The sequence below is a fragment of the Vicia villosa genome, linkage group LG6 (genome assembly GCF_029867415.1).
Source record: "Vicia villosa cultivar HV-30 ecotype Madison, WI linkage group LG6, Vvil1.0, whole genome shotgun sequence".
Lineage (NCBI taxonomy): Eukaryota > Viridiplantae > Streptophyta > Magnoliopsida > Fabales > Fabaceae > Vicia > Vicia villosa.
In genome coordinates, this window is record NC_081185.1 from 73,815,220 (window position 1) to 73,821,596 (window position 6,377).

The 6,377-nt window shown below is 32.5% G+C and overlaps 1 long non-coding RNA gene across 1 annotated transcript; it reads left to right on the forward strand.

The window, feature by feature from the left end:
- Positions 1 to 1,830: 1,830 nt before the first annotated feature.
- Positions 1,831 to 5,914, forward strand: LOC131611652 (uncharacterized). The gene is made up of 7 exons (XR_009287072.1): positions 1,831 to 1,979; positions 2,376 to 2,514; positions 3,788 to 3,883; positions 4,098 to 4,232; positions 5,161 to 5,256; positions 5,358 to 5,456; positions 5,699 to 5,914. It is a non-coding gene; the product is annotated as an uncharacterized LOC131611652 (long non-coding RNA).
- The last annotated feature ends 463 nt before the right edge of the window (positions 5,915 to 6,377 follow it).

A 6,377-nucleotide genomic window follows, 5' to 3' on the forward strand; every position in this document is an offset into this window, starting at 1 on the left:
TATTGTAATTATTGTGATAATTGTTGTTGCTGATGTTTGTTATAATTGTTGTTATAAATTGTTGCTAATTGTTATTATAAATGTTGTTTGAAGGTCGTGGTGATTGTATGATCTGATCTAATATATTAATTATCATACTTTTGTTTATATCTTTCGATATCTCACACCTTCTGAATGATGTTTCCCTTACCGTGGGAAACTGACAGGTACTCAAGATAGCGGTGGAAGTTTTGAAGTGATTTTATGAAGTCTTTAATTGCTGTTAGTCGAGTTGGTGTATTGCTCTGATACGTAGCACTTGGGGGGATAAAACGATTGTTTTTATTATTAATTTAAGTGCTGAATTTTATTTAGTTTTGATTTAAATTGTAACTTAAAGTTACCGTGCACTGATGGTACAACTTGATTTGAATATCTATGAAGTTTGTTGATTCTGCTGCGAGTTAATTATTTAATTTGAAACAAAGTGATTTTTGAATAATGATTTAATTGTCCCTTTTAAGTTACGTGCTATGTATCTATATGAAGGCAAATAAGCCATAATTGTTTTTGAATGACGAATATGTGATACCTCAAATGAATGTTGTTTGGAATTTATACTCTGATTTTTATTATAATTACCAGGTAGATTTGGGGTGTTACATTAGTGGTATCAGAGCAGGTCGGTCCGTCCGACCAGAGTTGTCTAATTGTTGTTTATCCCTTAGTACGCGACAAGTGTGTACAACACTGTCGGTACTTGTTGTTTTTGATTTCTTGTTGTAGGAGTTGGTTTGGAACTAAGTGGGGGAGAAGTAGTACTCCTCGGTTATGATTCGGTTGTAAGTTGTTGGTGCTTCGGTAGCGAAGGACTCCTGAATATGGAAATAAGAATTGCGTATGCGTTTGGTATTGAATAGGTTGCTAAGGATGATGAAGTGAGATTGTATAACCAGATGTAAGCAAGTGGTAGCTATTGCTACGTTGTAGGTTGTTTCAAGATATTGTTTAAATGGTTGGGAAGTTAGTAAGGATTATGTCACAATCGTATTAGAAGATTGATGGTATAAGTACTAGATTTAAACCGTGACCGGGTTGTTGTTTGATCGAAGAATTGGATGTGAAGGATTGTTAAGTATGGTGATGTCGTATAGATTTTCGAGGACGAAAATATTCTAAGTGGGGGAGAGTTGTAACATCCCGATTTTATTAATATTTTTATTAATTATATTAGTAATTATACTATTTGGTATTTTTAATAATTATTTATTTATTTAGTTATTATGTGATATAATAATTATTTGAAATATTTAATTGTATGTGTGTTTGTGTTATTTGGGTTAATTAAGTTCACTACGCCAAAAATGATTATAGGCAGCGCATCTTTGACAGCGCTTATTTCCAAAAGCGCTGCTAAAAGTTAAATAAAAAAATAAAACGCGCAAAATATGTATGATAATCTGGAAAAGTGCTGCTATAAGTCCTACCTTAGACAGCGCTTATTTAAAGCGCTACTAAAAGGCCCAGCACTTTTAAAAAGCGCTGCTAAAGACCACATATTAGAAAGCGCTTCTCAAAAGCGCTGCTAAAAGGCACACATTAGAAAGCGCTTCTGAAAGCGCTGCTAAAAAGCATTCTTAAAGCGCTGCCATTGGCCTAGGGTCTTGAAAATTTATTTTATTTAAAATTAAAAAGATTCAACTACGGGGATCGAACCCCTGCCCTTCTAGGGATTTAGAAATTAGAATTAGAATTGAAATTAAAAAACTATAATTAAAATTGAAATTAAAAAACAATAATTAAAATTGAAATTAGAAAATAATCTCCATATTCACTTGATTGTTCTTCTCTTTCACTAATAAGCCCTAAAATCTCAACGAGCTTTTCCCTTCTTCCTTTCCTCACTCGCTGTGCAAACTGATTTCCCTTCTTCAAATTTCAACGTGCTTTTCTTCTTCTTCGTTTCCTCTCTCGCCGACGAACCCTAAGAGCTCTCAAAGGTAAAAAAATTCTTCTTGTTCAATCTTCTCTGTAGAGGTATTCAATTTTTTTACCATTTACTCGCTCAGCTCTCTCATTAATGTATTTTAGGGTTTAATACTACTTACAACAGATTGTTGGTTGGTCTTCATTCTTTGTCTGAGAATCGTGTGTTGATTCTATTCTTGTTTCTTAGTTTAATAGTTGGTTCCACTCTGTCCACCTGTCATTTGTTCTACTTGTTCGGTTGATGAATTGAATTTGATTTGATTTCTTAATTCTAAGGTTTTGCTCATATTTGTTTTTCTATCTGCTAAAGGAGATAATTGATAATCTTCATATGCTTTTGTCTAGATTGTATAGATTATGTAACTTATAGACTCAAATCTTCATTTAATAATTTATCCGTTTAACAGAAAGTTGGTGCCACTCTGTCCACCTCTCGACATCATCTCCTGCTTGTGCTGCTCGTTCTTCTTTGATTCCACGGTGGAGATTGTGAGCGGTTTTTGATTTCATAGTGCTGATACGTTTCTTCGATCCTTGATTCCACAGGTACGTCACAACCACTTCTTTTTGTGCTTTTCTGGTGTGGTTGAATGATTGAAGTTGCAACTACCTTTTGATAAGTAGTTATTTAGTGTTTAAACTTGTTCATATCATAAACTGCTTATTTAGTGTTTCTCTATATTTCTCTGTGATCCATTAACTGCATTAAATGATACACGGAAACGATTTTTGGTTTCTATTACTTCCTCGATCGATTCATGTAATGTTTCAGTTAGCATTGTTGGGTTGATGTTGTTCACAACAGCACTAGTGTTGTTTCTGCTGCACCTCTTTTCGCTTTGCAGACGACGACAGACTAGTACTAGGACAACCTGTGAATTGTTGAACAAAATGCATACATTTTCCAACTCTAGCTAGCTTAGAGCATCAGATGTTATATCAAAACAGACTTAGAAGAACTTTGCAAACCAAGAAGCTAAACCACCATAGGTAAACAAAATTGACACTGATAGAGAATAACCATAAAACTAGTCTGTAATAATCTACAAGACCTATAATACTAGTCCAATTTTTTTATACTAACCATACAAAACAAATTTTGTTTCTTGCATTCATTTTAAGCACCAACCAATCAACCTTATTAATTTTATTACACAACAACAACAATTACATATTACTTCAAACTTCTTGCTAATCTCTCTCGCGGAGCCATCTGTAAAATAGAAATCACCGGTTCTGTTAAGGGAAAATCTTGCTGGTGTTGATGTTATGGAATTTGTAATTGAATTCACATTGCAATTTTCAATGTCTGGCTTATTAATTTGAGCAACACTGTGGCCACCCACACTGAAGTTGGAAACTGGAATAGCAGCAGCAGCAAGAAACAATAATAAGACACTATTTCATTGAATCAAATTAGTTAACATGAGAGTTTATTCAATTTCCAAATAGACCTACTCACCAAGAACATCATTTTGTTTGAATGTGTTATTGGAATCCCAGTAGGAGTAAAACTTAGTGCCAACACTATTTGTCCAATCTGTTGTCCCTCCAACAATATGATCTGCTGCATCTGTTCTTTATAGTATTGTTTTGTGATTTTTGTTTACTTTGGTTGTGCACTATTTGTGCAATTCTAATGCATCTGTATTTTTATGGAAAAAATGAGCAGAAAGTTTGTAAATAACATTTGATAGATTTCATATATTGATTGTTGGATGAACTTATATTTAATCCATTAACTATTATTAGAAGTTGCTGGTTGTCTTCATAAATTTGTTTTCAAGTATGTAATTTTTGTAGTTTTGCTATACTCTAGGTTGCGGGCGAGAAGTCCGCTGAAGAGGATCTACCCCCTGGATGGATTAAAGAAGCAAAGATTAGGAAGAACAGAAATGGCATAAGGAAAGATTGGGTATGAAATTTCTTTTTATTTTTGCTGAAGTTCATGATTTACTGTCCTCTTTCTTCCAAAAAAAGGTCTTTATTGAGAAATTAAGTAAATGAATATTTACCTAATATAGTGTGAGTTGCAAATGATGCGTGGTTTATAGTATCATCTGCTATAGTTACAGTTTTATAAAGTTTTGATGCTTAAACAAATTATGATCGGATTGCACATCCAACAGTTATATATTGATCCAGTGAGTGGATATGTATTCTATTCCAAGAAGGATGTACTGCGATATATTGAATCTGGAGATATAGACAAATGTGCTATTAAACCAAGTAGAAGACAAAATCAAGAAGAAGACAACTCAACTGTAAGACTTCTTTGTATATCTCTTTATTGCTGCTTTTATCAAGTCATATTAGTTACGAATTTATAACTCCAACTGTTGAAAGATTGACAAATTTCCTCCATTCCCTAATACTTGCGGTTTTTTTTAAAAAAATTGTGTTCCTTTTAACTTGTCATTTTGATAGTTTAAGGTTACGTTTTGTCAATTCTACCCTTACCTCTCGTTAATCATCTTTCACATTTTCCATAAAATGATAATTTAATGACACATGGTGCCCGTAAATATAAATTTAAAGAGCACAACACGTGCACATGAGTAGTTAAGTTATAAAATGGGAGGAGTCTATGGCTAAACATGGAAAAAAATGGGAGTGCTACTTTAATCCAAGAGAATTAATAATTAGCTATACTATCACTCATGCATAATGATTCCGGAAAAAACAAATTAAGTTAGGATGTGTAAGCTTCAAGAGTCTTGTCCTTTAAGATGAATTAGTAGATTTGTTCACTAATGTTCTCAAATCCAGTACCTACATGATTATTCCCTATTTCAAAGAATGCTTGTATACAACATTACCAACACTTTTACTTTTGTTACTTTCACTCAATGTTCTTGTTAATTTTAGTGTGATGGTAATTACACAATACTCCACATGACTTTAAACAATTAAAAAAATATTATGATATTGATATGTGTTTGTTCAATATTACATGCATAAACATAATAAATTTGATGATGATAGACACTATCTATAAAACTATTTTACAGACTTATGTTAACACTATAATATAATGGACAGGAGAACTCTTATTATCTTGCACGTCTCTTCACTGTAATTATTATGTTTATGTTCATAAACTGTATTATTTTAAAATCAAACACATATAAATAGTGATGATATATACGTGATAAAACTTAGGCCTTATCCATATTTTCTTTCCATGTGTAGTGTCCTAGGCAGCGTAATGAAGTAGATTGCGGTTTTTACATGTTGCAGTTTATGAAAGAAATTCTTCTTTCGAATCAAATAGAGATTCCGTCCAAGGTATGGATTTCTAACTTAAGAGTTATTTTAATATTTAACACATATTTCTCATATAATTAAATAGTTTTAACTTAAACATACCATGTTATATTATTTTGTAGTATTTTGACGACTTCAAGTGTGCTACTTACTCAAAATCTAAGTTGGATGAACTTAAGGAGGAATGGTGTCAATTCATGATTGAGTTGAAAGTTGTATAGGTATACTGAAATTTTACTATAATTGATGAGAATTTTGAGTATAGCCAAGTGCATGTTGCAATATTTGATTTATCTACATAGACTATTAAGTGATATGTATGCCGTTTGAAATACATTCGTGGAAAATGTAGAATGGTTTTATATACACTAATGTAGAATGTTTTTCACCTTTATATTATTTTGTTTTTGGTTTTCTGTTATTCTGTTTTGTGATTATAATGGTTATTTTGATGCAATTGCAGGATATTGAAGGGTAAAAAGGTTAGCAGCTGGCAAGAAGAAAAAGTAGATATTTAGCATCCTTTTGACTTGTGTAAAAAATAACAATGTTTTGGATAATGCAATTGTTTTCATTGAATTGGATGTAATTTTGTTGTTGTTTATTAATATATTCTTATATAAAAAATTCAAAGTTTATTCGTATATATGTATTCTTAGCATCTTAGCTCTGAAAAATAGAGTTTCTTTTTGTTGTTTATCGGTGAAATTTGTAATGGTATATTGTACAGGTGCAAAATGTGGTGAAAACCTGGGGAAAGCCTATTTTAAATAGACCCATTTAAAAATTTCATGGACATTAGACAGCGCTTTAGAAGAGAAGTGCTGCCTAAAAGCTATTTAAAATTTCAGAAAAGCGCTGCCTAAAGGGGGCCTTTAACAGCGCATATAAAAAAAAAGCGCTGGCTAAAGTGGTACTTTAGCAGCGCTTGTGGTGAAAGCGCTACTTAAAGGTGTCCTTTAGCAGCGCTTTTAAGAGGCTTTTTCTTAAGAATTGTTTCAGAAAAGCGCTGTCTAAAGGGGGTCTTTAGCAGCGCTTTAGATATAAAAGCGCTGTCTAAAGTTGGCCTTTAGCAGCGCTTTATAGGTAAAAGTGCTGACTTAAGGATGCCTTTAGCAGCGTTTTCAAGGTGAAAAAAAGCG